This window comes from Adiantum capillus-veneris, chromosome 1 (genome assembly GCF_014529385.1).
Source record: "Adiantum capillus-veneris isolate H3 chromosome 1, ASM1452938v2, whole genome shotgun sequence".
In the NCBI taxonomy this organism is placed as follows: domain Eukaryota; kingdom Viridiplantae; phylum Streptophyta; class Polypodiopsida; order Polypodiales; family Pteridaceae; genus Adiantum; species Adiantum capillus-veneris.
In genome coordinates, this window is record NC_140931.1 from 104,831,717 (window position 1) to 104,842,952 (window position 11,236).

Here is an 11,236-nt window from a genome sequence, read left to right on the forward strand (position 1 = left end):
GGCCATAAACTTCCAAGTAGATCCTCTCATTGTTTTCTTTGATCGCTTCGTGGAGGCACTTTGATACCTTCCACCTTCCTTTCTTTAACTCCACGTCCTCACATGGCCATATTGTTTTGATCATGTCCTTGGTCACTTCTTTATTGATCTCTTTCCATTGCATGTGGTTTGGATTTGCCCATTTTGAAAGTTGTCGAGCAGTGCGCATCGCTTGTTGTGCCGACATACTGTGCGCTAGAGACTTCATGTGCTAAAATGCATTAACAACCGCTTGTTGTTGATCATCAGGCGCACTGATTGGGTGCCACAAACTTGTTCTTCATTGGCCATTTTATCTTAGAGCTACAATGGACAAATAGACAAATATTCAATATCTTTGACAAAAATATATTTTCACGATTCAACAGTCTCAATGATACCACGATTCAACAGCCTTGTCTACTACACAACATGTCCTATATTGGTTCAATCAAATCACAATTGATGCAAAAAACAAAATCACAACTGATTGAACCAATTGAACCACAAGAAAAATGACTAAAGATAATTGATCCAATTGAACCACAAGTCAATTGATCAAATTGAACTACAAGATAATTGACTAGAGACATATAGATTCAAATATACTTCAAATGACTCAATGAGGTGAACCATCCCAAACCCAGATAATAGACTTCAATACAAATAAAATACCCAGACAAAAAGACAAATGTAGGGTACAAAATTGTTCAAGCCGTGTAAAAAGACGATGCAAGTTCAACAAGCAATCGCTGGACAGGATTAGGGTCTGTCTTTAAATGCTCTTTGATTAATATGTGTCTCTTGTACAGGTGGAGGATTCACTCGCTATGTCAGATTCTGAACGTCTTGGCTTAAGCGGTGAATATTTTTCTTTATTCGAACCTGTGAGGGTTGGGGTGTTTGGGTGGCTATAGAAAGCCTTGTTATTTTTGCACCTTTCTCTGTCAGCTGTGTCGTGTAAATATCTTCCTCTCTCTTTAACAGTAGGTCGACACCTTCAACTATCAATGCCAGCTCATCTCGGATGAAAGTGACACAACTTTCCCTAATATCATGGGTGGAAACAGTTGTTTCCTTCGATGAAAATTCTATTGGTCGATGTGGCACAAAATGAACATATAATATTTTTGCAAAATATAACGCACAATTTGCATTATGTAGTGGATGACCATAAACTTCAAGTAGATTCTCTTAGCGTTTCTTTGATCGCTTCGTGGAGGCACTTTGATACCTTCCACCTTCCTTTATTTATCTCCGCCTCCTCACATGGCCATATTGTTTTGATCATGTCCTTGGTCACTTATTTATTGATCTCTTTCCATTGCATATGGTTTGGATTTGCCCATTTTGAAAGTCGTCGAATAGTGCACGTTGCTTGTTGTGCTGGCATACCGTGCGCTAGAGACTTCATGCACTGAAGTGCATTAACAGCCGCTTGTTGTTGATCATCAGGCACTGATTGGGTGCCACAAACTTGTCCTTCATTGACCATTTTATCTTAGAGCTGCCAAATATTCAATATCATTGACAAAAATATATTCTCATGATTCAGCAGTCTCACAGATATAATAAGTAGATCTGTCTTGTCCACTACTGATGCAACTAAACAAAATCACAACACACACGGCAAATTTGAAATACCCCGGATAACACAACAAATTTGAAATGACTAAAGATAATTGGTCCCATTAAAGTATAAGACAATTGATCCGATTGAAATACGATACATGACTCAATGAGGTGAACTACCCCAAATCAGATAATACACATCAATACAAATGAAATACCCCGGACAAGACAAATGTATATCACAAAAATATTTAGGTCGGGTAAAAATATGGCGCAAGTTCAACAAGCGATCGTTGGATAGGATTAGGGTTTGTCTTTAAAAGTTCTTTAACAAAATATCAAAACATCGAATGCATTTCTTCTATTTTCCCGCTCTCTTAACTTCATCCAACAATCTACTTTAATCTGAATGGCCCTCATAACATCTTGGTCGGGGTGATAAAATACTTCTTCTGGAAAATAAACTTTCTTGGCTGCACTCCAAAAATCTATCAGCATGTTGAATAGATAACCTAATGCATAAATATCGCATGATTTGTTGTATGCATTTTCACACCGTGGATTGTATAGTTTAGGAGCAATCCACGGTCGCTTTGCAAATCTCTGCTTCCCTTGCTTTCTGTGCCACCAAAACTGCAAGGTCCGACTGTTCGCTTGGATGCAGATAATTAATGAACACGTGCTTAGCTGGCATTCTTAGCATCAATACTCAATCAATGATGCCAACACGGGCTTATTTGCACGAGTAAAGTCCAACATTATGTTGAACAGGTGTAGGTCGTTGTGCATTATACCAGCCAAGTGAGCAACCATAACGCCATCAATTAAGGCGTGACATATTTATGGCATCTGCTCATTCATTTCTTTGATCATCTCTGTCTCTATCTCTTGTAAGTGCTAATTTGTTGGTGGCAATGACCTCCAACCATGTTGTAGCATGTGCATGTGGCGTCTGAACGCTCCATGGGCGAATGGCAAGCGACACGCCATGTCCCCCAAGGTGCTCCCATTATAGTATGGAACTATTGTGATCCAGGGAGCTTCGGTGGTAAATCCAATGCATCTTACAATGGAGGGGTGAAGCGTTTGCATTCCTTGCTCTATCTGGAAGCTGTCAAGTTTTGCCTCACTCCCTCCCTTGTAGCATTTTTCCACATATGTAATGTGGTCTGGAAAGAAAGAGATGCCTTTGATGGTGTACAATGTGCACACACCAGAAGAGCCTATTCCAACCCTTGTACCTTCTACCAAGGCCTCGTGGGGAATGCCAATTAGCATTCAAAACCATGCACATGATTGTGCCAGTGCTGTTGGCATCTGATCGGCCACCCACAGCTGCTTGCGCATCTTGGGCCATCTTCAATCTCTTGGGTAAGGAGGCTTGGTCCTGAGCTTTCACACGCTTCATCTTGACCTTTTGTTCCTCCCATAATTTGTCCCAATGCTCTAATTTTTTCATATTGCAGGCAAGAGGGATATCTTCCTTTAAGTCTCTACAACAGACTTTCATATTGCCCAACACTGTCCTAACCTTGTGGTGGGGGTCAAATTCTTCAATCCCTACTGGAATCAGAAACTCATATTGGCCTTCACCTTGCAGCCTACGCTATGTGTTCCCCCATATAGTGCTAGTGAGGTCTTTGATGAAAACGTAGCTTTCACTAATCTGTTGTATGCGACCATCTGCATGATGATATTGCCAAAATACATTCTTTCGAATGGCACGAATAATAATTTTCTTTTGATGTGGCATCATTTTAGCACTCGACAATAAAAACAGCTTATCAAATACACATTCATGGCTGCACACTACACTAACACTCTCACACTAGTTCAGACAAACCATAACCATGACTTGAAAACTTTAAGAAATGTGCACAAATATATTGATAAACATTGGAAACAATTTTCACTTTAAAATGCAATGTTTACATGTGTAAAATGCAGAGTAAACAAGTATTTTATAAGAACTTCATCCAAATTAAACAATACATGTTAAAAGTCTAAAACATTTCAGCATATTGTGAATCTTTAACTTATATTTTTCACCGTGCACTCTCACACTAGTTCAAACAAAGCATACGCTGACTTAAAGACTTCAAAAAATTGTGCAAGATTATATATATTCAAGTTGATAATCATTTTGACTTTAAAATGGTATGTTTACTCGTGTAAAATGCAATAAAAATAAGTCACTCCTAATAAAATTGTCCAGATCTAACAGAACGTGTTAAAAATCCAAAACAATTCAAAATTTTCCGATTCGCTTTAAAAATAAAGCCTCTTGGAAGATATATGCATCGTGATGTACATATTGCCACTTTTATTTTAGCTCATTTAAAGCATTGACAGTATACAAACCGGGCTAGGAAATTGCAAAGAATTTCTTGCTCTTTAAAAAGATAAAAATGAATATTTACCATGCAATTGTGTGCATATACTTCTTACATAGAATTTATGTAAATATAGCATTTAAAATAGCGATGATGATTGATGAATAGAGCATTCTTTTGAATATGATTAGCTAGTATATATTTTCATAAGAATACTTAAAAACAACAATATCAAACAATTCGAACATTTTATATGAAATACTCTTCACGGTCGTGTTACCGACCAAGTATTTCATATACTTAATGCTTAAAAAAATGAACCGTACATGCACGTACAAATTATATGGCATTTGTACGGTCAGGTTAACGATATGAATGCCACATTTATGCAAAAATAGATGCTTTTAACAAACGACACTCAATTAGCCATGTTATCGATCGAGTGCCGCCCGAATCTAAGGAGAAATAATGACTTGCATACAAGCATCATATAGCCGCATTACCGATCGATGCCCATATGTTTTTTTGGAAAGGGGAAGGGAAGTTGAATCACCATAAGGATACTAGATTCCGCGTTACCGACGTAGTACCCAAACAGTAAGCCGATACTTACCACAAGGACACCATCTTCCCCGCATCACCGAAGTGATATCCCCGTGGTAAGCACTGTTCCGTAGAGTAGCTTACGCACACACTCCCATTGTGTGGTAAGGTACCTTATGTCTGCCGTGCAATACAACAAAGGACACGCTACCACACAACACATACCCAAGTCGTGTGGTTAAATACTCTGCTACTGCCGCGCACTGCAACGCAAAGCACACTCCCACACGACCCCCTCTCTTCCTCTCTCCTCTCGACATACCTACAAAGGCGATCGTCTCTCTCTCTCTCTCTCTCTCTCTCTCTCTCTCTCTCTCTCTCTCTCTCTCTCTCTCTCTCTCTCTCTATGGCTCAAGAAAAAACACCCAGCGGGCTCGTAGGGAAAACTTAAAAACCCGACGGGCCCATAGGGAAAACTAAAATTCCTGGCGGGCTTTTTGTGGGTTTCCAAGTTACCCTAAACCAGCTTCTTTGTGATCATGTTAAGTGTGATTATGTAAATGTGTCAATAAGACCTTGTGATCAAACAAAATTTGTGGTAATTACGTAAATATTAAATCCCTGCGTGACTCAATTGTATTAAAATACACAAGTCCTTGTTGAATTTTGCACTAAAAGTTGAGAGAAAGGAAGTAAAAAATCAATCATCGTTTACTTTGTGATAGTGATGTGCATAGACTAAACTTGGTATGCATTAAGCTTACTAAAGTTGTATTATGGTCATCCACAAATCCATGAAAATGAAATTAGGGTATGAGTCATAATATATGTTATCGTAAAACTATGTCAAAATTAAGCACATCATATGTTTGGAGTAATATATATCATAACTATAATTTTTTGGTATTGACACTTAAAATCAATCATCTTACTTCCATTGGGTTCTTTACATATTAAGCTTACAAATTCCCAAGTTAATTTAGTAACTAGTAGTGAGCATGGCACCCAAGAGAACGCTCTTTGGTGGATCTCACAATCATGAGGCCATGACCAATGATGGAAAAGGAAAAGGAAAGGCCCCTATGGTCGAGAAAGTGTTAGCCATCTCATGAAGCGATGATATTGGCCATGAGAATGTAGGAAAACTTGTTTTTATGTTCATTGCATCATGGGTAATTAGGAAGGAAAAATAAATTACCTAAACATTGGGTCATTCCCAATTGGAAACTACATCATCTAAATTTGTTATTTTCTTCTAAGTTTGAATTAAAGTGAAGGAATTGTTTGATGATATACTATTTGAATTTGTTATTTTCTTTTAAGTTTGAATTAAAGTGAAGGAATTGTTTGATGATATACTGTATGAAGTAGGAAAGAAATGTTTGCTTAGGAAGAAATCTCTTAATCTTACTCATTTTATTCCAATATTGATTTAGTCAGAACTCTCCTTTGATCATAGGGAGGTAGTTCTCATTTCTACGCAGGAGCCATGCATTTCTATGCATAAAGTTGATCCATATCTATGAGACAACTTGGTTTATTTCAATCAACATGTAAAGTGGAATACCGAAGAGTTACTTCAAGAGGTGCAGTCCACTATTGGTTTTATGGGCAACCAATGACAACAGATGGAGTAAACATCCGTCGGAAGAAGTTTCTATGATTCCGGAGTATTGAATTATAATGAGGTAATGTTGTCTATCGAGTTTTTATCTAGGAAAGATTGCCTTGGTGCCGATTTGATAATGTTTGAAGGACTGTCTTAATGAACTTGTGATGGAAATCTTAAAAATGAATTTTTTGTATGAACAATCATGTGGTAGTAATTAGAAAACAAGCAAAAAGTGTGAGTGCGGGGGTGGGAAGTGGGGATTGGCTCAGGTTTCCAGTCAAGGATGGGTGGTCTCGATTAGTCGAGAAACTCCCACTCCCTCTTGTTAGGAGAAGCAAATTTAGAGACTCATTGTGCTAGAGTCGAGAAGTTCCAAATGTTACCATATACATGTGGTAGTGATGTGTGTGAACACACTTAGGACCGTCGGGTCATTTTTTCCCTCACTTGTGCATTGTATACACGCCGATCATTCTAGGGCTATCTATTTTTCCATTGCATACTTCATGCAACCCTAATTCCAACAATTGATATCAAAGCGGGTTGCATCCTCCTAGGCTTAGTTGCCAGTAGCTCTAGCACACGCCTACTCACTTTCTCCAATTTCAATGAGCTTTTGTGAGTGTTCGTAGGTCAAAAAATATTTTGACAAGCTCACAGAGCTTGGTCTGCTTAGATTTTTTATTTGGGCTCATTTCGGCCTCCGTTTCCGTTACAGGCAGTACTATGTAGGCTATTTTGTTATTTTGTGTAAAATTTCTATCAGTGTCGTTTTTTGCATAACAGATCCCGTAAAGTCTCTTACGGTTTGTGCTATATATCATGTGTTTTTCCCACTCTGTTTCTCCTCTTTTTGGGTAGTTTTCACTGATAACAACACAGATGTGTTCAAGATGTTTGCTACTGAGGACAGATTGAATGTGGACAATTACCCGATGTAGGCTTATATGATGCGACATGTTCTTGCGTCAAAGGGCGTTTGGAACATTGTGCAAGGCATTGATGCACGTCCTGAATCTGACGATACAGGCAATGTTGAGGATGTTGCAGGTCTTGCTGCAAAGATTGCTATTGTTAGAGCTGTTTTTCCTTCAGCTGAGCAAGCTCATTGGGATGTAAAATATGCACGGGCTCATGCATTGATTGCTTTGTCCTGTGAAGCGCACTATTACTCCTCACATTTGTTCAGCAAAATCTGCAAAACAGGCTCGGGATATTCTAGCTAGTCTTTATGCAAGTCGCAATGAGACAAAAATTGCATTACTGAGTAAAGAGCTAGAGTCGAAGATTATGCATGAGGAAGATGACATGGACACTTTCCTTGCTGGTGTCAAGGATATCAATGAGCAACTTATTTCTGTAGGTGAAGTCATTTCAGACAGTTCCCTTGTGCAGACTGTTCTTGATCCCTTGCCAGATTCTTACCAGACTTTTGCTAGTACTAGGAGACTTATGACCCAAGGAAATCCTCAAGTTGTCAAGTTTGATGCGTTATGCACATTGCTGTTGCAAGATTCACTTTCCAAAAAAAATAGGACTAGACAGTGTGCAAGTTGAACAGGCCTTTATTGCTACTCAAAGAAAAGGTGGTAGCAAGGTAGCCACTTCTCGTGGTTCTTTGTGAGTGGTAAATCACCTGTTCCTAATGCTTCTGCTGGAAGAAATTTGTATGGGAATCTTGGTGATAAGGGGAAAAAGAAGATGTAGTGTCATTATTGTAAAGCTAATGATCACTTGATCAAGCAGTGCTCTAAGTTGACGTCCAAACAGGCTAAGAAGAAAGAGGCTGGTTCCACTACTAATGCTGGTTCCACTACAAATGCAGCTATTGTTGACTCTTTTGTGAAAGGAGACTGTGATGTTGATGTTGATGCAGAATGGGATTTTAGTGTAGAGTATACCTATAATCATTTGTCCATCATGCATGCATGTTATTTGTTGCAGATTCACATGTCTAGAATTTGGAAAGTGGTGCTACAAAGCACATTACCTCACATCGTGATTTGTTTACCTCTCTTGAGTCTGTCCCTCATGGGAATTTAGTCCCTTGTGCCAACAATGCCTCTTATCCGATTCAGGGAGTTGGAAAAATTGTGCTTATTGCTACGAATGGTAGTTCTTTCATACTTTGTTGATACATTGTATGTACTTGGGATAAAAAAGAACCTTTTATTAGTTTCTGCACTTGCTATACTTGGACTTGTAGTCAAATTTGTGGATGACAGATGCACAATACATGATCTCAGATTCGACGATCAAGTTGTTGCATCTGGCATATTATGTCGTGGGTTGTATTGTATGAAAAGTGTGGGCAAAATTTTGCAAATGTGGTTGTGGATTCTAAGGCTATTTCAGATGTAAAACTTTGGTATGCACGTTTTGGGCATCGAAATTTTTCTAGTTTGCTGCGTTTGCAAAAATCTGAAATGATTGCTTCTTTGCCGCCACTTGAAGCACCTGTCAAACATGTTTATGAAGGCTGTATTTTGGGTAAGATAAGCGTTCTAAGTTTCAAAGAATGGTTCAATTAGGGCCACATGCAGGTTGCATCTGCATGGTGATGTTTGTGGACCCATGCAAACTCCGTCCTTGAGCAATTACTTGTACTTCATGAATTTCATTGATGATTACTCAAGGCATGCATGTGTGTATCTGCTTAATGCTAAGCTCAAAGTGTTTTTGTGCTTCAAACAATTTTTGGCTATGGCTAAAATTGTCTCGAAATGGGCATCCTCCATTCCGATCGGGGGGGGGGGGGGGGGACATGTCTCATGAATTTAACGCATTTTTTACTAGTCATGGAATAAAACACCAATGTACAGTGCCTTATACACCTCAACAAAATGGTGCTAATGAGAGAGGAAACAAGTCTCTTACAAAAATGGCATGATGTATGGTCAAGAGTCGAGCTTTGCCGCATTTGTTTTGGCTTGAGGCTATTATGTGTGCCACTTATGTGCTTAACATGCGTCCTACAAAAGCTTTGCAGTCTATGAATCCTTATGAAGCATGGCATGATAGCCAACCTTCTATTGAGCACATGCGTGTTTTTGGCTGTTTGGAATATGCTTTGGTGCCACAAACACAGCGCAGAAAATTGGATGATAAGGTTGTCAAATGTAATCTTGTTGGTTATACTCCTAAAAGAAAAGGTTACAGGTTGTATCATCTGCAAACAAAGCATACCTTGGTATGTTGAGGAACCTCTATCTTTTGATGAAGCAAAAAAATCAAAAAATTGGATGGCTTCCATGCAATTAGAATATGATGCACTTCTAGAAAATGACACATGGACTTTATGTGATTTGCCTCCTGGCAAAAAGGCCATTGGTACAAAGTGGGTTTACAAGTTGAAACGCAAGCCGGATGGTGAGATTGATTTCTATAAGGCTCGACTTGTTGCAAAGGGTTATGCACAACAAAAAGGCATAGATTATGAAGAGACTTTTGCTCCCACTTATCGTATGACTACTGTGCGTTTTTTATGTGCATTGGCATCTCATTTTGGTTGGGATGTACATCAACCAGACATTGTTACCGCTTTCTTGAATGGTGACATATTTGAGGAAGTTTATGTAACGCAGCCTCGCGGTTTTGTCAAGAAAGGACAAGAGGATAAAGTGTGCAATTGTAAGAAATCTTTGTATGGGTTGAAGCAATCTCCTCGTGCTTGGTGAAGGCTGACACTGGTAAAACGAGGCTTTTGTAACAGTCCAACAAAAAGCACATTGTATGTAAAGCGTGAGGGTGATGTACTTCTCATTGTGGTTCTTTATGCAGATGATTTGCTGATCACTGGACCAAATGAGAACATATTGCTGAATTTAAGGCTGATTTGAATGCTACTTTCAAGATGAAAGATTTGAGGATGTTGCATCATTACTTGGGTATACAGTTTAAGCAGTGTGATGGTGGTATTGCCTTGTGTCAGAAAGTTACATTGAGACATTGCTATGTAATTTTGGACTTGAGGTTTGCAAACCTATTGCCACTCCCATGGAAACATGTTTGAAGTTGAGTCTTCATGATGATGGAGATCCTGCCGATGTCACTCTTTACCAAACTGCTACCTCATTTATATATGCAACACGAGTATAAGCATTGGGAGGCTGTCAAGAGGATTTTTCACTACTTGAGTGGCACTTTACTTCTTGGCTTGTTTTATCCCAAGGGGGGATGATTTCCGCCAAACTTACATGCTTTTTCGAACTCAAATTGGGGTCGTTGTTTTGACACGAGAGTGCCCACAGGTGGTTTTTGTTTCATGCTTGGCAGTTCATGTATATCATGGTTGAGCAAGAAGCAACCTACTGTGGCCACTTCTAGTTGTGAGGCTGAGTACAAGGTAGTCTTCACAGCTATGGTTGAGTGTATATGACTCAGACTCCGTATGGATGATTTGGGTGTTGGACAAGACACTGCCAACACTATCTACACTGACAGTCAGAGTGCATTGGCAGCTGCACGGAACCCAGTTTTTCATGCTCTCACAAAGCACATCGAGGTGCATTACCACTATGTCAGGAGACAATGCCTTTGTGAAAAGATCTGCAAGGTTTTTTTCCTCGTGCATTGTATATACCCCCATCACTCTAGGCTATCTATTTTCCCATTGCACACTAAGTAATACATTATGTGTTGTGTGCCTTGAGCTTCCTTCGTCTTCTTCAAGCTGTGTGTGCTTTTCTATAACCCTAATTCCAACACCAAATATACGTGCCTCTGAAAGCTATGGGAAAAAAGGTATTTGGGTTCTCTTTTTTGGAAGGTGAGAATTAGGGACGTATAAAATTCTTATGTTAGTTCATGCTTTCCCTACGAGACAGGGTTAGGAACCCTCTTCAATGGTTCGGACTCAAGTTACTTGGTGATGGGAGGCCGTCCATTGGAAATCAATTTTTTCTTGACTATGTTTTCTCAAGCGATTAGGGATAGAGACCAATCAGCTACCCTCTAGTTGCCAAAAGGTTATGGTAACGGGTTGGGGACCTCACACTTTAAGTACCTTGGCCTTGAAGTTCCGGCCAATCACAAATGGCATGAATGTACTATGTGTCGTTTGATGCCGGTATGAGAGCGTACTATGCATTTAAGAACATGTGTAATGCGCGAAACATCAAGTGTTGGGTTCTCAAGAAGTAACTTTTTGACACATTGA